At 48.7% G+C, this 22,249-nt stretch overlaps 1 long non-coding RNA gene across 1 annotated transcript in view; it reads left to right on the top strand.

Moving 5' to 3' along the window:
* Window positions 1-21,641, top strand: part of LOC142830502 (uncharacterized) — a 48,628-nt gene extending 26,987 nt beyond the window's left edge. Inside the window, exons 2-3 of the long non-coding RNA XR_012905799.2 lie at window positions 19,048-19,225; window positions 20,242-21,641. This is a non-coding gene — a long non-coding RNA (uncharacterized LOC142830502). The remainder of the gene's footprint in view (window positions 1-19,047; window positions 19,226-20,241) is intronic.
* The last annotated feature ends 608 nt before the right edge of the window (window positions 21,642-22,249 follow it).

The raw sequence follows: 22,249 nt of genomic DNA, 5'->3' as shown, positions 1-22,249 counted from the left end.
GAGATAGCAGCACAGGGTGATAGGTGGGACCTGCTATGAATGGGGAACCAGCTTAAAAGCTGGCTCCCCCTGCTCACCAGTTCCAGGGAGCCACCTGCCCCCCATATGTAACCACTGAAATGTTCAGAGGTTACATGATTACTTAAACACATTTTAACATCCCTAATATAAAACAGCTACCTCTGGCTGTATTACCAACAATACTTTCTGCCCATGTGGGTTTTCCAGGCCTGCCAAGCTGCTTCATGTTTGCTAAGCTCTTACTGAATGATTATTACAGTGCAGGCCAGCAGCATTAGCTGTTGCTTTTCCATTGATAAATATTTATTTAATCTTGAATGTCTGTGAAAAGCTATTACAGGAGATGGACCAATAACACATCTGTTAATGCTTTTGGGGAAATCCGTAGTCTCCCTTTCTATAGAAACTCATGCAAATTAGCTGGAATCCTATATAATCATCACTTACAAAAAATGTTTTCTGTCTGCTTATCTGTTCCTGGGAGGGTCACACGGTCTCCTTGACCTCCTTTATTTAATGCCGTAAAGCAGGGGTGGGGATTTTTTTTGTGGTGGGGGGGCATCTTAGAAAAATCAGTTGGGGGCTGTCCGTAAGTGAGAAGCAAAAAACACCTCACTGACATAGCCCCCAACTGAGAAGCAGAAAGACACTATCCATATTCCCCTCACAAACCAGAGTCTAGGGGGGACTAGGCCTAGTGGATTTTTGTGGGGTCCCTTAGGCTTTGGGGTGGAACCCAAAAATGGGGAGTCAGTGTGTGGGAGGGAGCTGCTGGGAAGAGGGCTTGGAGTGTGGGGTCTTGGAGGGAGGGTGCAGGAATGGGCTCGGGGTGGGCGTGTAGGTAGGAGGTAGGGTGCAGGAGTAGATTGAGGGTGGGGGTCTGGGTGGGAGGGAGTAAGGATTGGGATGGGTTCTAGGCAGGAGGAGGTGCAGGATTGGGCTGGGCATCTGGGCAAGAAGTAGGGTGCAGGAGTGGTCTGGGAAGGAGGGAGGCAGGAAGGAGCTTATCTGGTATAGCTTCCCAGGATGCAAATGGTTCTGTGTCCCCATGTACTACTCCCTGCTGCTCCTATTGGCTCCGATTATGGCCAATCGGAGCCATGTGGGGGAAAGCCTCCAGGCAGCACTTTGCTGTGCTGCCATTTCCCGATTACGGGAAAGAAGGAAAGGGTGTGTCAGCATGCAGAGCTGCCGCCTCCTCCACCAGGCAGAGCCCGTGAGTTTAATCCAACCCTGGGCTTGTCTGGCTCTGGCCTGTGAGGTTCAGGGCTCTCACTGCAGCAGAGAGCCATCGCTGTTGCTCCAGCTCCCTGCTCCGAGGGGGGAGGTTTGGGAGCTGGATCCAGGCAAGTTGGGGGCTGAAACTAGACCCTGGGCCTTAGATTCTCCATTGCATAAAGTGACTCTGCTGAAGGCTGGGGATATCTTTAGACTCCAGTTTAAGGATGATGTTTGGGGCTCTATATTTTAGTATGTCAAGTCAGCAGTATGCTTGTCTGTTTTTGTTTTTGTTTTTTGCTGTTATTTAGTCATTCAATAAACTAATCTCCTTCACAGCCTACTAAGTCCAAGGAGTAACTTCAGGAGTAACTACCTAGGCTTTGTACAACATGAGCACTACATAGTCTAGGACAGTGATTCCCAATCGTCGGCCTGCTCGCTGGTGCTGGGCCGTGAACCGCTGGCTGCCAGGCCACTGTGGCTCTGGAGGCTGGGGCTGGGACCCAGAGTCTCCCCTCCTGCCACAGCTGTTAACATAGGCGTGTCCTGCCCTGCCTCTCAGCCAACCAGTGCTGGGCATGGGAGGGGTCTCCTCTGAGACGCAGAAGAACAGTTCACTGTGCAGTGGGAGGGCCACATGGAGCCCAGCACAGCAACCTTAGAGCAGCCACGACCCGGGAAGCCGTTATCAGCTGGGAGGCAGCACAGGGCTGGATAACGGGGGCTGGGGCGGGCACTGGTGGCTCCAGGGAAGGGGCTAGTGCCGTGGGGGCTCTGGGAAGTCCAGGGTGGGGAACTGTCACTGGGAGGCTCTGGGGACAGGGCTAGTAGTGGGGGAGGAGGGGACTATGGGGACAGGGCTGGCATGGGGCTAATATTGGGGGCTTGCACTGCAGGGGTCTGGTGGTGGTGGGGCTCTAAGGGGCTGGCACTGAGGCGTTTGGGATGGAGGCTGGCACTGGGGAGCTCTGAGGGTGGGAGGTTGGCCTGGAAGGTGCAGAGACTGGGGTCAGTGGAGGCAGTGGAGGAATGGGGGGCTTTAGGGGTTAGGGCTGGCACTAGAGGGCTCGGGCCAGGGTGTGCTCTATCCCATCCCCATCCCCCAGAGCCACCGCAAACAGCCGGCTTCAGCTGCGGCACCTGCCTGCCATATGGCAACTGCCAGAGCTGAAGCTGGCTGTTCACAGTGGCTCTGGGTGCCAGGGCTTTTGGCAGATGGGCAACATTTTATTTGCATATTATTTTCATAATTAACATGCAAATTAAATGTTGTTGGTCCACCAAAAGTTTGTGAATGGGTTTGTCGGTCCACAGTATGAAAAAGATTGGGAACCACTGGCCTAGGGTATGGTTACAAAAATCCATGCTTGGGGCATCCCATGCACTGGACCATTAACAAAGGAAGTTACAGGACCGGTCATAAGATTCCAGCACCTCTCGTATGCAAGTCTTTATGTAGGAGACAAGATATTTTGCCAAGTTGTGGTGGTGGAGACTCTGGTTTAATGTGAACTTAAAATCCTGGGCCAGGCTAAAGTGCACAGCCCAGAATCTGTCCCAGTCACTTCACTGTAAGGAATTTTTGTACAGTAAACTTCCGATAATCTGGCACCTTTAGGACCCAGGGGGTGCCGGATTATCAGATATGCTGGACTATCAGAAGGGGGGAGCTGAGCTGAGTGGGGTGGGGTGGGGGGATGCCACCCCAGACCCCTCATAGCCCCCACTTCTGATAGTCCGGTTCTGCCCCAGGCGTCCCCGATTCAGCCGCTGCTGGTCAGTTTCAGCAGGGGCTGAATCGGGGACACCTGCGGCAGAGCAGCTGGGGTGCTGCCGGGTTGGTCCCGCAGCCCCGAGGGGCAGCGCTATGGAACCAACCTGGCAGCACCCCAGATGCTCTGCCCCTGGCTTTCCTGATTCAGCTGCTGGTCAGTTTCAGCAGCGGCTGAATCAAGGAAGCCGGGGGCAGAGCAGATACAATTGTCTGGCTGCCTTGAGCACTTCCAGGTTCCTGATGGTGATGGACCATCGGGAGTGTCGGAGCATTGGATGCCGGACCAGTGGAGTTTTACTGTATCTGTTCTCAGTTTTAACAATCAGCAAGCTAGGCTCATCATATCCCTGTTTTGGGGGGGGAGAGGGCACAAGTGAAAGTAGTAGCTGAGGATGAGGCTAGGGAAAACATCTTCATTTTTCAATGTGAAAAAATTGTGACTTTTTTCTTTGTGAATGTCTAGTGTTCCCATGCTTTGTAACAGGGATGTGTGTTTTTGCTGCATGTGTGAAAATCCACCCAAATTTGGCCAAGTTATAACCATTTTCATTGTGTAATGCTCAACTAAGGAGTGAGCTGCTTAAAATCTGCAAAGTTTCTGTCCTCATTGTGCGTGCTCTATCTATCCACTCGGTTCTTATGTGTGACAAGGTTACTCGTGCACCATCCTAAGGACCAAACAGTAACAAATCCTTGACCTTTGTTTCCTATATATTAGAATAGTTACATTTTATATTCCACCTCTCTGCACAATAGAGATGTGCCCTCCTCTTTCTGTCTCAGGGAGGTGCCCTGCTTTAGTGGTTCTAAGCTTTGGTAGAGCACTATGACTGTCATAGCTCAAGAGCAAATGGCTAAGGGAGTCTGATCAATGGAATTGTTTTTAACAAGCTCTGCTTCTCACTTTCATTCCATCACTGGTGTAAGCAGGGGGCTTCTGGTGCTTCTAGTAACATATCTGGAGACATGCTCCATATCCTAGAAAAGAATTTGGAAAGAGATGAAAATGTTTTATAAGTAATTGATTAATAGGCTGCTCTTTACACTAGCAAAAGGTTCTAGAAAAATTGACCAATTCTTCACTGAAGCATTAGGGCTTACAGAATTCCCTCTCAAATGTGTTCAAGACAATAAGACACAACATCAGAAACTCATAGAACTGCACATCCTCTAATGTGATATATGCCAGCGACGCCCCTCTGCCATGTATATTGGCCAAACTGGACAGTCTCTACAACTGGACAGTCTCTACAAAGGGGTGAGGAACCTTTTTTGGGTCGGGGGCCACTGACCCACAGAAAAATCTGTTGGGGGGGGCACCCACCCAGATGTGATCCCTGACTGAGAAGGAGAAAGACATTCTCCATATTCCCCTTGCACACCAGCGCTGGGAGGCTGGGGGGTTGGGAAGGGGAGCAGCTTAGTCGATTTTGGGTGCACCAGCCCCACAGTGGGGCAGTAGGAGGCTGGAGTGCCACCGCAGGCTCTGAAATGCTGGGGTGGGGGACCATGAGCATCAGGGGCTGGATCTAGGCAAGTGGAGGGTGACATCTGGCCCCTGAGCCTTAGGTTCCCCAGCCCTGCTCTATGACAAAGGATTAATGGACACAAATCAGCCATCAGAAATGGTAACACACAGTAACCTGTAGGGGGACATTTTAACCTACCTGGGTATTTAATCATGGATTTAAAAGTAGCTATTCTTCCACAAAGGAATTTCACTAACCAATTAGAGTCTGCAGAACTTGAATTCATCTACAGATTTGGTGCCGTTACCAAAATATTTCTAAATAACTCTGTAGGGTAGACATATCCTTAGGTGACACAGGGCTACTAATTGTTTTTGAGGTAGAGGGAGCATCTCTCATTGCTTGACCCGTAGAAGTCCTCCAACAGGAACATCCTCAAGGCAGTACTTCTGTTGGCCTACTATTGTCTGCACAGGACTTGGGCCACCTTAATTGTGCTGCTCAAGGATGTAGGTTTTTCACAGTTAAACTAACCTAATGTTGCGGTATATACCAGGCCCAGTGTCAGTAGATTTGGGAGCAAGTCTCAGAAGGGTAGCTGTGTTAGTCTGTATTTGCAAAAATAGAGGGGTCCTGTAATACCTTAAAGACTAGTGATAGAAATGTAGCCGTGTTAGTCTGGGGTAGTTGAAGCAAAATGCAGGACAATGTAAACTGTCTTTAAAGTGCTACATTGTCCTGCATTTTGCTTCAACCTTAAAGACTGGCCAACTAATTTGGGCATAAGCTTTTGTGAGTAAAAACCACTTTGTGAGATGCAGATTTGTGGAGGATGTGTTTCTGAGTTAGCATTAAATCTGAGGCCTGCTCTGCAGCAGTCTCCCTGGGAGTGGGAATCAGTCAGTGGGTGGCTGACTATTGCCAAGAGAGAGGGGAAAGCACCTGGTGAATAATATAGAAGGGCCAGTCAGTCTGCCACGAGACACTTTGGACCATGGGGCTATCCATGACTCAGGGGACAAAGGGACAGTTGGCTGTGCCTACTGCCTACTTCCACTGAATCTTCTACATAACTTGTTCCCCTACCAAAGTGGTTGTTTTTTTTTTTTTTTTTTTTTTTTTTTTCAAAGAGGATTGAGATGGCCCTATACCTGCCATGGTTAGTTATTCTGTTAGACCTTGTCTACACTTACCGCTGCAGGGATCGATCCCCTGGGGGTTGATTTAGTGAGTCTGCTAAAGACCTGCTAAATAGACTGCTGATAGCATTCCCATCGACTCTGGTACTTCACCTGATCAAGAAGAGTAAGGGGAGTCAACTGGAGAATTCACTTGCCTTAGTTACGGAGTGCTGTCAGCATACTTGTAACAGTACAAGAGGAAGACACAGTCTCTGACAAATTCACACCGCTTTTAGTTCCACTGTTTTTAGAATAAATTCAATGTGTGATGTTCGTAATTAAAATTTGGATAACACTTTCCCAGCTCAGGAAATGTTTAGTTTCAGATTCTGATTAAGAACTCTCTCTCAGCAGACATGGTTGTGAGTAAAGGCTTCCAGTACTTTATGCCTCAGTCCTTTAGTGTTCACAGTTGTATTTATCTTGGCATTCTTTGTATAAACAAATTCAAGGGGGCTTTAGGCTTACGACATTTAGTGCAACAGCTGAATAAATACTTTCATCTGACTTTCTGTCCCCACTCACAGCCTGACTTTTTTCCCCTAATTAAATTGATATGAGGATCAAATTCTCCTTGACACTGCATCTCAGAAGAACTAAAACGATGCAGAACAATTAGGCTACGTCTACACTACGAGTTTTCTCGGCAAAAATATGCTAATGAGGGGCTCATTTGCATGAGTCCTGATCTCATTTGCATATTTTATGACCATCCATTTTTTTGCTAGGGTTTTTGTGCAAAAACAAGCAGCGTGGATATTTTCTTTTTGAGCAAAACCCCCTTTTCCTGAAAGATCCTTTTACCGATCTTGCGGGAAAAGGAGTTTTTGTACAAAAAGAAAACATCCCTACTACATCGTCGTGTAGGTGTAGCCTTAAGGCTTTTCTGTCCAGAGTGAGGAGAAAAAGAGAAATTGTACGATAGTAGGGGGGAGAGAGAGATACATATACTGGTGCTTAACTGCGTGTTAGCTCTCCAAAAACACCAGTCTGCTAACCATCCACACAATCTCTTCTGAGCTCTGCCAACTCTTACTTTGCTTTGAATAGTCACGGTAGGTGCATCCCCATCCCTGAGCCCCTGTGAAAAATATCCTTCTGTAGTGTCTAGTCCAGTGGTCCCCAATCTTTTTGGGTGGCGGGTGCCACACGGGGCTGCTGGGTCACCCGGGGACAGCGGCCGTGCATGTGCTGCGCACCTGAGGCCAGCACCACGCATGTGCTGCGTCCCCGGGGTGGGGGTGGGGCCAGGGCCGACTCTAGGTTTTTTGCTGCCCCAAGCAAAACATTTTTTGGCCACTGCCCCCCCCCCCCCCCCCCTTGGCCTGCTGCTGCAGGACAAGCACTGAGGAGGAAAGCGCCCCTTTCACCTTGTGGCTCTTGGACTCCCACCATGCTCTCCGGCCAAACCCAGCTTACGTCCCGTCTCCCTTCCATACACATCCCCGTTCACACACATCCTGACCCTCCCTCCCCATGCACTCATGAAACCCAGTTTCCACCTTCTCTTCCCTCCCAGCTAAACCCAGTCCCCTGTTCCTGACCAGACCCAGTCCGCTCCCCTATTCCATCTCCCCCCACAGACCGAACTCCATCTCCTTTCCCTCTCCCCACCAAATCCTTGTGTCCCCTCCCCACAGTACGCGCGGAAACGTCGGAGCGCCCTGGGGAGGGGTTGAAAGTGGCACGGGTACCCTTACTTCCCCTTCTCTGCAGCTGTAAACACCTTTCCGCGGTGTGAAGTGGGGCGCCGCAGGCTCCCCTCCCCTGCAAGAAGAGAGAGAGGAGCCGCTAGGCCAGGACTCGCCTGCAGCCACCACGAGGGACTCTGCAGGCAGCGGCTCCCAGGGGTGCTACGGAAGTGCTGAGGGGCCGGCGCGGTAGCGCAGCTGGCTGGCAGCCCCAGGCAAACATATGGGAGCAGGAGCGAGGCAGAGTGCCAGGTGGGGCGCTGCCTGCGCCAGGGTCCAAGCACCGCACGGAGCAGGCGGCGGTTCTCCCAAGGTCTCCTGGCACTGATTAGACAAGAGGCCAGAGGGAAGGGGATAGGTGGGGGGAGGGGGTGAAATCAACAACAAGAAGCGGTGCAGTGGCAGGCAACTCAGACCATGGAGCGCAGCTGCCTGCCCCTGCCTGCTGCTGAGCTTGCTGGCATTCACCATCGGGGGAGGGGGGAGGTGCGGGGCACACCTGCTCCTCCCATGGGCTCAGCTCACACGTGGCGGGGCTCAGCGCTCCCCCACCTCCCAGCTGGGCTGCCCACCAGGCACCCCCTAGGACCCTGTCAGTGGCTAGCGGAGCGCGCTGCGCCTGCCTACATGCCAGCCCTGGCCCAATCGCCTCTCCCTGCCGGCTGCCGCTCCACAGATGCTCAGCTGGGCTGGGTGTGTGTGGAGTGTGGCAGCAGCGCCCCCGTGCTGGCTTGTGGCCCCCCGCCCATGCTGCCTCCCCCACCCGTTCCTGGGACCCTGCTGCCCAGGACGGCGGCAGCTGCATTGGGTGCCCCGCGAACTTCAATCGTCTCCTGGCGCAGCCACTGTCTGAGAGTGTTTGGAAAATGTATGGAACATTGCACTCTGGTTTTCTATTTGACTTTCCAAAGTTTTTAGTTTGAGAGTGTGTAGCTCAGTAGCTTTTGGAAATTCCTGATTGATGTTAGCATGGTGTATTGTGAAATGGCTCTGGAGATTTGAACACTTGAAATGTGCTAACAAAGTCTGGCATATCAGACAGAGTGGTTTGCCATTGCATTCGATGAAAAAATAAGAACTTTCCCAATCTGTTAAGAATGTTCAGTGTTCATCTTCATATTTACGCTTATTTTTACATTTTCCTTCCATATTGAAAGAGGACTACCATATGCTGCAAATTAAAAAGAAAATATCGGGCACTGCTACACGTCACTAACAAACTGTGTTCCCCTCTGTTCCCTTCCTCTCCATCCTTTGCTGTGCTTACTCACTCTTGGGCTCTTGGGTGGGAATGAAGTATTTGGGTGTGGAAAGGGGTGAGAGGAGGAAGAAGAGAAGGGGCTGCTGGCTCAGGAAGAGGGGTCTAGGTTGGAGAGTGTTGGTCAGGTGAAGGGTTGGGGTGCTGAGCAAGATGCAGGCTTGTGGATGTGGGGATGCAGGAGTTTGGGTTGGGGGGTCTGAGGGGCTCAGGACAGGAAGGTTTGGAGTATGATGGGCTCATGACACAGATTTATGGTGTGTGGAGGGTGTAGGAGTGTTGTGGCACAAGACTGGGGATGTGGGGGTGCAGGAGTTTAGTCAAGTGAGAGGCTCAGTGTATGATAGGCTCAGATTTGGGTTTGGGGTGGGGGGGCAGGAGTGTTATGATGCTGCAGCCAGATGAGGGCTTGGCCTCAATTGGGGGCTTATTGGCCAGAGTTCATTTTTAAATAAAATATTATATCAAACACAAAATGTTTTAGCATTGTCTTTATTTATGAGAGGGTCAGGGAACTTGTTTTGAGTCCGGGGTCACTGACCCACAGAGAAGTTACAAACAAGATACAAAAAAACTCCTCCAAAACCTCTCTCCGAGCCTCAGAACTGTAGGCCCCAACCGAAACACCTCACTCCCCTGGCACTCCAGCCCCAGGTCAGATTAACTCTTCTGTGATTCCAGGGTTTGTGGAATTTGTGGGCCCACAGGTTGGTAACCACAGCTCTAACCCAGTCCCTCCACCCCTGAGCCAGGCACCAAAACACAAGCCACCAAACCAGGAACCAAAACACAAGCCCCCGCCTTCCCCTGAGCCAGGCACCAAAACTAGGGTAACAAGATGGTTTGAAAAAAATACCAGACACGCTTGATCTCAGATCAGGGGTGGAGAGGACTGGCCAGAAGAGGGTTGGGGGAGTGGTGGACCAGCCGGCAGGAAGCAGGGCTGGCTGGGAGAGGGGAGTGGGGCTGTCCGGCGGGGAGCAGGGTGGCCCGGGCGCACACAGATCTCGGGGCGCTGCCCATTCTGTGCACGGTCCCGGCGAAGCGTATGGGCAAGTCTGGCCCCGGGGAGTCTATCCTGCCCCCGTCTCCGCCCCCTCCCTTTCCCTTTCCCGCTCCCTCTACCCCTCCTCTCTGCTGCGTAGTTGCGGACTGCCTGGCTGCAACGTGAGCATGTCTATTAGCCAGGCAATATGCAACTACATATTGATACTCATAATAATAATAAAACTTATTTAATTAGAAAATATCAGACATTTATATGTCTGGTATCTTCTCAGTTTGTTTCCCGGACAGAAAGCTCAAATACCAGACTGTCCAGTTCAAAACCGGACACCTGGCAACCCTAACCAAAACACAAGCATCCCCCTTCCCCCGAGCCAAGCACCAAAACCCAAGCACCCTCCCATCCCCTTTCCCTGAGTCAAGCACCAAAACCCAAGCCCTTCCCAAAGCCAGCAACCAACCAGACTTACCTAAGGCCGCCAGACCAGGAGCCCTCGCCGCTGCTGCCGCCACCGCAAGATCCCTCGCTGTCGCGGGAGCCCTCCTCACCACCGCCTCTGCTGCCACCACCGCAAAATTTGCCACTGCCACACAAGTGCTTGGTGCTGCAAAAGACGTCACCGCCAAATGTGCAGGATGTGATGTCCTGCACGTACAGGACGTGATGCAGGGCGCTGGGGGCCATGAGCACGCACTGAAATGCGGCTCACAGCAGCCTGGCCATTTCAGAGAGGCTGACTTGAGCAGTTCCAGGTTCTGTCCCGGTTCCATCAGGTTGGCCACTGCTGCTCTACAGCTTGAGCTAAAAGCTAGCTGGATCTTAACTTACACTGTAGAGCTCACTCATTCTTATCTCTTGCTGTAAATGGTCTGAGTGCCACTACATGGGACAGTGAACCACACCTACTAGGTGTGTGGGTTACACAAGCACCATTTATTATCCTGACAGATGTTTGTCAAGCCTGCTCTTAAATATCTCCAGTGATGGAGATTCCACAACCTCTTCAGGCAATTTATTCCAGTGCTTAACCACCCTCACTGTTAGGAAGTTTTTTCTACTTTTCAACCTAAACCTCCCTTGCTGCAATTTAAGCCTGTGCTTCTCATCCTATCATCAGAGGTCAAAGAGAATAATTTTTCTCCCTCTTCCTTGTATAATCTTGAAAGCTGCTATCATGTCCCTTTCAGGCTTCTCTTTTCCAGACTAAACATACCCAATTATTTCAGTCTTCCCTCATAGATCATGTTTACCAGACCTTTAATCATTTTTGTTGCCCTTTTCTGGACCTTCTCCAATGCAAAGTACTTCACAATACTCCAGTTAAGGCCTAACCAGCACAGAGAAGACGGGAAGAATGACAGCGGGGGTAGAGGATCTTGTGGCGGCAGCAGCGGATCCTGCAGCAGCGACAGAGGCAACAAAGAAGGCTCCTGTGACAGTGAGGGATCTTGTGGCGGAGGCAGCAGTGGTGGTGAGGAGGGCTCCTGCAATGGCAAGGGATCTTGCGGTGGCAGCAGCAGCAGTGAGGGCTCCTGGTTCGATGGCCTTAGGTAAGATGGGTTGGTTGCTGGCTTTGTAGCGGGGCTTGTGTTTTGGTGCCTGGCTCGGGGAAGGAGTGGGGGCTTGTGATTTGGTGCCTGGCTCAGAGGCTTGTGTTTTGGTGCCTGGCTCGGGGAAGGAGTGGGGGCTTGTGATTTGGTGCCTGGCTCAGAGGCTTGTGTTTTGGTGCCTGGCTCGGGGAAGGAGTGGGGGCTTGTGTTTTGGTGCCTGGCTCGGGGAAGGAGTGGGGGCTTGTGATTTGGTGCCTGGCTCAGAGGCTTGTGTTTTGGTGCCTGGCTCGGGAAGGGGGAGGGGGAACTTGAGTGAGAGCTGGTGGAGTGCCTGGCTCGGGGGTGGGGAGACTGGGTTAGAGCTGTGGTCACCAACCTGTGGGCCCACAAATTCCAGGGTTAGTGGAAACACAGAAGAGTTAATCTGACCTGGGGTTGAAGTGCCAGAGTTAATCTGACCTGGGGTTGAAGTGCCAGGGAAGTGAGGTGTTTCAGTTAGGGCCACAGTACTGAGGCTTGGGGAGAGGAGTTGGAGGGGTTGTTATTTTGGGGTGGCCAACCTATGGCTTTGTGGCTGGGTTGGTGGGTTTTTTCCCTTCTTTCTCTATAACTTTGCCCTGGCTGGTTGCGCTGTCTCCACTGCTATTTTGGCTCTTTGTCTGGAATGGCGATGAGGAGTCCTGTGGCACCTTATAGACTAACTGAAGTGTAGGAGCATAGCTTTCGTGGGCAAAGACCCACTTCGTCAGATGCATGTCTGGAATGGGTTGACCATCCCTGCTGTACAGGCTCCTACACTAAGTTCCAGAGGTTCCAGGTTCCGTTCCTCCTGCAGGCAGTTATACCTGGTCCTGCCATGAGGGCAGGGGACTGGATTGGATAACCTGTCAAGGTCCCTTCCAGTTCTAGTGGTCTGTGATTCAGGGCAAGGCATAGGTGGTGTGTGTGTGTTGGTGGGGGGGGGGGGGGTGGTATGTGCAGGACTAAGGGCAGGTGCCTGGGAATGTGTGTGGGTCGGTGGGGAGGGGACGGATCAGGAGGTATGGGGTTTTGCAGAAGTCAAGGTGGAGGCTGAAAAGGAGCTCAGGGAAGGGTGGTACGAGAGTGAGGGTTGGATGAGAAGGGGCTCAGGGTGGGTGGTCCCATCCAATGTGGCTTTTTCTGCTCTCCCACTATGGCCAGCAATGGTCTTCTGTCTCTCTCACAGTCCCCCTCCCAGCCATCTGGGGCCTTCTGCCCCCAGTGCTGTAGCCAAGGGCAGAGGGGCTACTTACCCAGTCTGGTGGCAGGCAAGACGGAGAAGCTCCAGCCTGCTGGCCATTCTCTTGGTGGTTTGGCTGCCCCCAGTGGAAGTCTAGCTCTGCCCTATGCTCACTGGGCCCGTGTGGCCACTTTCAGTATCACGTCTCTCCTCTCTGTTTCCCCTCCTTGTTATGAAACAGTCCCATTCCCATGGACGTCGGGTATTATAGGCGAGGGAACGCACAGCCTTCCCAAACCTCCAGCCTGGCCCTGCCCACACTTCTCCCACAGAATGTTTACTGTAGGTGTTATGGGGGCAAAGATTGCTGCCCCCAGTCAGGGCTGGCCTTACCATGAGGCGAACTGAGGCGGCCCTCAGGTGCCAGACTGGGGAGGGGGAAAGGGGTGTCACTAGAACCCAGAGAATTGAAACCTTTCAAAGTTTTGGCCCAAGTGAGGGGGCATAGGGGCATCATTTGAACTCCCCACCTCAGGTGCCAAAATGTTGTGGGCCAGCCCTGCCTCCAGTGCCCACTGTCCCTGTGTTCTGGGGCTGGGAAGGCTGGGGCCACATGCCTACCTGCCTCCCCTGCTTTGGGGCCAGGGAGGCTGAAGCTGCCCATGTGCCCTCCGCCCCTTCTCTTCCTGTGGTGATGGGAGGTGCGCATGGCATGCTGGGAGGCAACTTGGCTCCCGTGGGGTAGGGCTGGGGTGGAGTTGGGGGCTTTGCCTCTCTCAAGCCTATCTTCACCGACCATCCATACGTATTCCTGACACTTTGCATTTTCTTAACACAACCAAACCTTGACCTTGCTTTAAGTTAGGAGAAGAGGAAGCTAAATTCCAAATTTGGTGTCCTAGGGTGTGTCTAGACTACAAGATTTTGTCGACAAAAGTGCGGGGCTCCGGGGGGAGGGCCGTGTTCGCACTGCCGGCGCAGACGTGGTGGCACCGCGCCGGTCCTCCGCCCCTCCGGCCTGCGCCGGGGGAGTGTTGGGGCGTTCGGGCCTGGCTGCCGGCCCCCTGCTGGCAGGGGCTCTGACTGTCTCACCCCGGGGCCAGTGACGGCTCGTCACAATAAGCCAGGGCATAAGGGGATAGGCTGCATCGGCCACAATGCACGTAGGCATCTGCACATCCCCGACAGCCAGGTTCCTCTCTGGGAAGAATGCCCCAGTCTGAAGCCTGCGGTACAGGTAGGAGTTCCTTAACACACGGGCATCGTGTGCACGGCCTGATCACCCGACACAAACATCTGTGAACTGTCCTCTGTGGTCGACCAGAGCCTGCAGCACCATAGAGAAGTAGCCCTTCCTATTGATGTACTGTGCCGCTCGATGGGGCGGGGCACGGATAGGGATGTGGGTCGCGTCCAGTGCTCCACCGTAGTTTGGGAACCCCAGCCCCACAAATCCAGCCAGGATGTTCTGCAGGTCTCCGAGGCGAACGGTTCTGTGGAGCAGCTCCACATTGATGGCCGTCACCACCTGCAGAATGGGAGAAATAGAAACACACAGCACAGGACTGTAGAGGGATTGGCTCACCTGATGAGAAGTACTCCCCTCTTTGTCCCCCAGACAATCCCTTCCCTGGCCCTGCACCATGGCAGGGGGAGGCTGAGAGGGCTTCTGCCTGTGCCACCCTATCCCCAATTCCCTGTGCCTGGTCCTGACTGCCCCCTGGACTGTCCCTCGAGAGTGACTTACCTCCATCAAGACGGCCCCAACGGTAGACTTCCCCACACCAAACTGATGCCCCACAGAGCGGTAGCTGTCGGGGGTGGCCAGCTTCCAGAGCGCAATGGCAACGCGCTTCTCCAGGGGGATAGCAGGCCGCAAGTGGGTGTCCTGGTGTTGCAGGGCAGGGGCGAGCCAGGTACAGAGCTCCCGGAAGGTGGCCTTCCGCATCTGGAAGTTTCTGAGCCACTGATCATCATCCCACTGCTGCAGCACTAGCCGGTCCCACCAGTCCGAACTGGTGTCCAGCCTCCAAACCCGCCTCTCCAGGAAAAAGTTGGGGGGCAAGGGCAGCAGGGCTGCAGCTGGATCCTGAGCGAGGGGCTCAAAGCTGGCCTCAGGATCCAGCTCTTCTGCAAAGGTCAGCATGCTCTCCTGAGCATGAAGCAGAGCTTCCAGCAGCACGGTGTGGGGCCATCGCCTGCCCAGGGGCAGCTCAGGCTCCATGCCCAAAAAAGCCAAAATAACACACAAACAAAAGACCAAAACAAACAAATGCACACAAGAACAAAAATACAAACAAACAAAAAAACCAAAAAAGTCTAAACCCAAGCAAACAAACCAGCAAACACACACACACAAACAAACAAACAAACAGACAGACAATCCAGATAATACACAGCTGTGGTGTCCGACAAAGCAAGGCAACCAGAGCCAGGAAAACTGCAGCAGCTTTGCTTTCCCTGTAAAGGTTGGCAAGCTAGAAGCAGGAGCAGAGGAACGGCTGTCCAGGAGTATCCCTTTAAGCATGCGTCTCTGCAGAGAGCATGCAGCAGTGCCAGGGCTTTATGGCTGCCCTTGTGACCTTTCAGAAGCACTTCCGGGTGCCTCCTTCTGTCGACAGAGCGTCCTGCAGTCTGGACGCTCTTATGTCGACAAAGCGATGTAGTCTGGACGCTCTATGTCGACATAAGTTTTGTCGACAGATTCTGTCGACAAAACCCTGAAGTCTAGACGTACCCCTAGTTCTTACTGTATAAGAGGAATTCTTGAACAAATAGATTCATAGTAGACAGATGCACATTTCTAAAATATATAAATAGATTTTCTATTTTTGATTACTTGATTATTATTCAGACCTTATATAGTGCTCATATTTATGGTTAGCTAGATGGTCACAAAATCATGAAGCCCCATAAGCAGCCCTGTATCCTGACCTTTGACCAAATATACTTCTGGTGCTGTCCTTAGAGCGGAGGTCGAACCTCAGATGAATGTAATTTGCTATGCAAATGACTGTCATTTCTCCCATGACCTCACCGTCTATATATGGAGTAGCACCATGGAAGTTTCTGCACAATAGATTAATAACCATTGATATATTTAGCTATGTCCTTTCCAGTAATGTACTGACAGAAATCACTTTGAAATAAATATTTTAGCAAAGGTGAATTGGTTGAGATGCTAGTAAGTCCTGTGCTCAGGGATCTTTCTATTTGAGTAGAAACAATGTGAGAAACTAAATGTGAGGAGATAAATTTATTTTAGATGTTACTGGCAAATAATTTACTTTATGATTTCTCAGATTTCTTATTCTGCTCTTTTGCCATCATGCCAGATTTTCAGCTGGTGTCAGCCATGTCCATTCTAATCTACATTGTGGTTTCTTGGTTTTATGCTCTTGAGTTTCTAGCTGATGCCGCATGTCAGCTAAGTCTGATTTTCATTGTTCCATCAGCAAAGGAAGAGGGACCTAGGCACAGGTCCTAATGGATGGCTAAGAACCATTACCACTGAAACATCATCTCTGCAATTTGTTCAGGACAAGGCTTTGTAGAAAATAATTACTGAACTGATGGTTGATATGATTATTCCTTCCTTGCCAGACTTAAAATTTGGTTGTTTAGGCCACATCAGCAAATTTTGATACTAGATTTCTTGACTGGTCTGAAAGATACACATCCCATCAGAATCAACTGCCCATTTAACAAATCTTTCATTTGTTCTTCATCAGCATCTGGGTTGTCCTTGTTGATGATACAAGCTGTAACATGCTCTTCATCTCTCTTCACTAGAGGGGCAAATGCTTGATTATGGACTTTGTCTTCACTACTTCTTATTAAGCCTCTTCTTTCCCTCATAGCTTTTCCATAAAAGCTGTGAACTGTTATCTTCAACACTAATGCTGACCTCTGGAGAAGCATCACTGACTTTTCAGATGACTAGTTCCTAGAATCTTTCAAAGATTAATACATCTTGCATAGCCAGTTGCACATCAAAACCTTTTACCAAGCAGACTAGATGCTGCGTTGTATGCACAAAAGCTTACCCAGGGAAAAGCAGTAGGTTATGTAGTCACATACATTTATTTCTAACCACTATGCAATACAAACTATGGGCAGGACCCTGCTGCTACCGGTGCTCAACCGTTAGCTTGAGATTGATGTAGCTAACATATTTCAACTGGAAACTGAAAACGATCACTTGTGAGATACTTTGACAACTAAGAATATACAATGAGAAACATTTCATTTTAGAATCTTGTAAAACATTGAAATTCACCTGTTTTGTCACATGCTTAACAACTTAATCATTTTGGGGGGAAATATTCATCATTCAAAACCAATAAAAACCTTTTAATACATTGAATTAGGTTCTATGTTTGTCATTTGGCAACTTTGGCCAATAAACACCATATTAAGGTATCAAAATTAACTTAAATAGTAAAAGATGATGTCATGATCATGTTGCAGCATTTATGGAATTGTGCAATAATAACACTTTTCCGTTTTGGGTACCAGTATTTCACCTCCCCTATAGGCTTACACAATTGCTTCAGAGCTTCAATCTAAATGTATCTAAACTAAGCTTTCAAGTGGTGTGTGTATGTGTGTGTGTGTGTGTGTGTGTGTATCTGTGTATGGTAGGTACATTAAACTCCAGAAATGTAGCCAATGTGAAGTGTTGAGCCTACCTTAGAGTGGTCTCTTCCAGGTGGCTCTAGGCCAGTGCCTGTGGAGCCATGTTTCTGACCCCTCTTCCACCAGTCCAGCTGGACTCCCGCAGCAGAACAGCTGGCTCTGCTGCTCTGCTGGAGCCCACTGCCACACTTCTCCATGCCCCTGCCACAAGCCCGGCTGGGCTCCTGACCCCTGCAGGCATCTTGGAAGCTGGCTGTCCACTGGGACTCTTTGGTTCAGGAGCATCCATGGTCCTGCTGGAGCATGGATGTTGCTAGACCAGAGAGCCCCAGTTTAGAGTGGTTCAACCTGTATTGCTATAATCACTGCTTACTTATAATATTATTACTACTAGCCTCTGGATCCCAAGGAATCCTCCTTTAACCTATACTAGATCCAAAGGAGTCCTCTGATTTACCTTACCTTGGTGTCCTATCACCCGCTGTATTTCCTATTTTCCACGCATGCCATGTCCAATTTTTTATTGTATGTTGTATTTTGATTGCCTTTTTTTTACATCTCTGGAAACCAAGGTACCAGTCCTAAAAACCCTGACAAGTGCCATTTGAAGTCAACAGACATTATGGACCTGATCCAAATCTGGTGGAAAGACAACCAGGTTTGTGATAAGAAGGGTACTAACAGGTTTATCAAGGTCCTCCTCTCATCGTGGTGTAAATCAGAAGTAATTCCATAAATCAATGGAGATACACGGGTATCTAAGTGAAAGGGTGTTTAGGCCCACTGATTTCCATGGGAGTTCTCAGATTGGTAAGCATTATGTGTCTGATCCAGCACCTGTTGAAAACAAGAGGAGGTCCTATCCTCAGCAGTACATGCCTGACAAATTTGAACTAACTTTGGTGATGACGGACATGTCTTCCGTATTGTCTAATGTGACAGTTGTTTGGTTGTTTATCAAATTATGTACCTGTGAACAAATGTTGTCTGTTTTTCCATATCTGTTCCACCTCCACCTTTGCCACTGCTGAGGCACACACCCATTTTCTTTAGTTAGAATTAACTGTGTTTTGGAATTAGTTATATTTTTTACTGAATTTTTTCTCCTCCTCTCCAGCTTCCCTTTAAAACAGTGCTGATGAATGAGGCTATGTCTACACTACGGGGAAGATTCTAAAGAGGCTATACAAATTCCTTGTGAATTTGCATATCTTCTTCCGATCTCCGAAAGTAGGCTATACGCATTTTTTGGCACCCACTCCCTTTGTCGAAAAGCCGCTTTTCCTCAAAAAATGAGGTTTACGCAGCTTTTCGTAAAAGGGGAGAGGGTTGTCAAAAAAAACATGTCTAGACAACTTTTAGTTTTGAAAGTTCTGCTTTTGAAAGTGAGATCGGAAGAAGATATGCAAATTCCCCAGGAATTTGGATATCCTCTTTCAAATCTTCTCCATAGTCTAGACATAGCCTTTATGAAGCAATGTCAAAGGAACTGCAGCTCAAAGTTACTCACAAAACTTTCGTCATTGTTGGTCAACCACTTAGAACGTAGAAATCAAATTATCTAAGTGAGGAACTTTCCATAGTTGACTAGGTCCATCCTTGTGGCCAGCAAGGAAGGGTGAATAAAGTACTATGGCAGAACCCAAGGATTTAGCAGAAAGAAAGTGGTCATTAAGAACATGTGAAAGCTTTTGCTAGTTCTTCTCACTTTAACTTTCTGGGAGAGTGATTGAAAATTCACAAACAAATTAAGTATTTTAGCTCTGAACTAATTAGCCATTGGAATGGACAAAAAATGTCTGTTAGTATTGCTAACATTATTAATGCATTTTTCTACATTATCTACAGTGTGATAGAATGCAAATTAGTTACTTCAGATTATGTGTCTCAAAGCCTGAAAGCAAACTATAGATTCCTAAAACTAGACAGGCACAATGTATTAACTTCTTAAGTGGTGCTTAGTGTGCTTGGTATACGGTGCAATGCATGTCAGTTACTGCCTGGTGAACTTAGGCAGATACTTTTATGTTCTAGCAGAATGTGCAAACTGCAGAGAAGCATTGCTGCAACCCCCTTCGGTGCAGAAGCTACAGCACACACAGATGTAAAGGACCATGGTGAAAAAGAAGCACATGTTCAGGAATGATTTCAGGAAAAATGTGCAGTTTTTATCAGAGGATTCCAGACAGGACACTCAACTTGAATAACGTCTCTGGTAATATGCTCTAAATAGATTTCATAACTAAATGCCATGAAACTAATTGAGGAAGCTGAATCTTTCAGTGTTGGGACCAGAAGGAAATTGTTGCCAATTTAAAGAAAAATGCTGTCTGAGATTCTTGTAATTACGCAATTACAAAACTTTGCAGAAGCAGAATGAGAAAAGCCAAGAAAGTAACTCTGTTCAGCAGAAAAATGAGGGTTCCCCCCCCAAAAAGACACCTAAAATGTTAGTAGCACACTACGGACTAACTCTCTGTAAGGATAAAAGGACCTCTCAAACAAATCATTAAGTAGCATTAGGCTGAAAATTAAACAGAAAAATGACAAACAATTGTTTAATATCACAACTCCATAGTACACAAATGTAGCTCCCACCACAGAGATTTACTTATTTTCCAAGGACTGTATTGCTTTTTAGTAAGAAGGAACCTATGATGTATCTGTGCAGTCCAAAATCAGATTAAGGAAGTTAGCCTTTGCATGTACCTGAGTAGAATTCAGTACAATAGGTTTATCATTAGAAAAAAATGAAGGTGTAGAAGTGAAATGTAGAAAAAGATGCCTGAATTGGAAAGGATGTGAAAAAGAACGTCACATATCCTTAAATGCCCTTATCTCTTGGTATGTTATTGAACATGACTTGGACTAAGTTTTGGAAATAAACAACCAGAGGACAAAATAGAATTTACTGGAAAGATAGCTGAATTAGCATATTACAGTTAACTGATAACTTTGGAGGAAGTGACTGTCTGGCTGTGCTATAAAGACTTTCTAACTCTTTCCTCGTATCTGGATGCTACGTTAAGCTTTCTTTGTTCCTAGCCTTTCTGATCTTTGTTGTTATATAGAGACCTTAGATTTCCCTTTCATCACAAGACCTTATTTCCTATTTGTTGCATTGAAAAAGAAAGGACAGTTAGTTCAACGGGAATAAAGCAGAGTTTGATGAGCTAAGGAACTCAAAATCCCTATGGTGTAATAATTACAATAAGTACTTTGTTTTTGCAGCCCTCCACAACTTCACCAAAGTCAAGCAAGCTCCGATCATTTGATGGAAATTGGCACCCAAATACCTTTGAGTATCTGGGCCTTACTCTTTCTGTGATGAATGGGTGATGATTAAAAGGCAAGTCCTAAATTCAGTGTTTTGGCTCTACCAAAATCAACCTGTATAGTCTTAGATGAGTCGCTAATTTTGTCTGCACATTTCCTCTTGTGTTAAGAATTGTAGAAATGGAAAGGACCTCAAGAGGTCATCATGTCCAGTCCCTTGCTTTCATGGCAGCATCTAGCACTGTCTAGACAGTCTAGCACTGTCTGACAGTTAGGAAGTATTACCTGATGTCCAACCTAAACCTGCCTTGCTGCAATTTAAACCCATTGCTTCTTGTCCTATCACCAGATGTTAAGGAGAATAATTTTTCTCCCTCTTCCTTGTACAGATTGAGCCTCTCGGGGTTGGGACTTTCTGGTCCAGCAACACCTGTGGTCTTGCCAGAGATCCAAACTGCAGAGGTTGTCTGTAGCTGGGCAGAGTTGGTCTGGCAGGCCAGCAGTCCACAGGGAGTCTGGCCAGTGACTGGGGCAGAGTCCTGATGGGGGCAGGGAGCCCTGCTGTCGATCAGGATTGGAGCCCTGCTGGGGGCTGTCAGCCCACCATGCCGGTGGGTGGGGTTGTAGCCCCACCAGTTCATTTGGGGCAAAAGAGCTTGGCAAGCATGCTGGGTATGGGGGTAGTTCTCTGGAGGCCTGGTCCGGCAAACTCCCTTTTTTGGGACCACTCAGGTCCCAAGGTTGCCAGATCAGAGAAGTCCAACCTACAACAAATGTGTAGGTACTAGAAAACTATTATCATGTCTCCTATCAGTCTTCTCCTTTCCAGACTAACCAAGCGCTATTCTTTCAATCTTCCCTTATAAGCCACGTTTTCTAGATTTTCAATAATTGTTGTTGTCTTCTCTGTACTTTTTCCAGTTCATTCATACCTTTCCTGAAATGTGGCTCCCAGAACTGGATAAGATATTCCAACTGAGGCCTAATCACTACTGAGTAGATCAAATGAATGACTTCTAGTGTCCTGCTTACAACACTCTTGTTAATGCATCCCAGAATGCTATTTGCATTTTTTTGGCAACAGTAATTTTTATCTTGTTTCCCCCCTATTTCAGCTTCTGGTTCAACCCCATTTTCACTGGCATTAATTATATTAGACATGTAATCACCACCAACCTTCTTGGTGAAAACCAAAACAAAGAAGTCATTAGCATCTTTCGCATACCTACCTTTACTGTTATTATTTTCCCCTCTTCATTGAATAATGGACCTACCTTGTCCTTCATCTTCCTCTTGCTTCTAATGTATTTGTAGAATATTTTCTTTTACACTTTCTGTATCTAGCTAGTTTGATTTGTTTTGTGCCTGGCCAGGGGCGGCCCGTGAGCATAGGCAGACTCGGCAGTTGATTGGGGCACTGCCGGCCAGGGGCGCCCGATGATGACGTCATGGGGCACCTGGGCACCCGATGATTACGTCATGGCCATTGACAGCTGTGCAGGTGGGGGTGCCGATCGTGCCTTCTGCCTGGGGCACCAGCTGCCGCAGCTGGCCTCAGGCCACTCCTGTGCCTGGCCTTTATAATTCTGTTCCTACATACTTGTGTTATTTGTTTATATTCATCCTTTGAATTTACTGTGTTATTTTCCCAACAGATGTCTGGGTAGTGGACAGTCCTGTGATTTGGATGATTTTGCTAGTTGTTGGGGAAAAAAAGCTGCATTCACCTTTTCTTCTTGGCTACATAGTTTATAGTAGACCCCCACCATGACATCACCCTTGTGTTTTACCCCGTTTATTCTTAGTCAGAGACTTTCAACAAAGCTCCCCTATTTCTATCTCAGCCTCAATCTAAGTATGTACATTTTTAATATTTTAGACCACGTCTCCACCCTTTTTTCCCTGCCTTTCCTTCCTGAGGAAGCTGTATCCTTTCATATCAATATTCCAGTCATGTGTAAGT

This window comes from Pelodiscus sinensis, chromosome 8 (genome assembly GCF_052426305.1).
Source record: "Pelodiscus sinensis isolate ZL-2025 chromosome 8, ASM5242630v1, whole genome shotgun sequence".
Taxonomy (NCBI): Eukaryota; Metazoa; Chordata; order Testudines; family Trionychidae; genus Pelodiscus; species Pelodiscus sinensis.
This window is presented reverse-complemented; position numbering and strand designations above follow the sequence as displayed.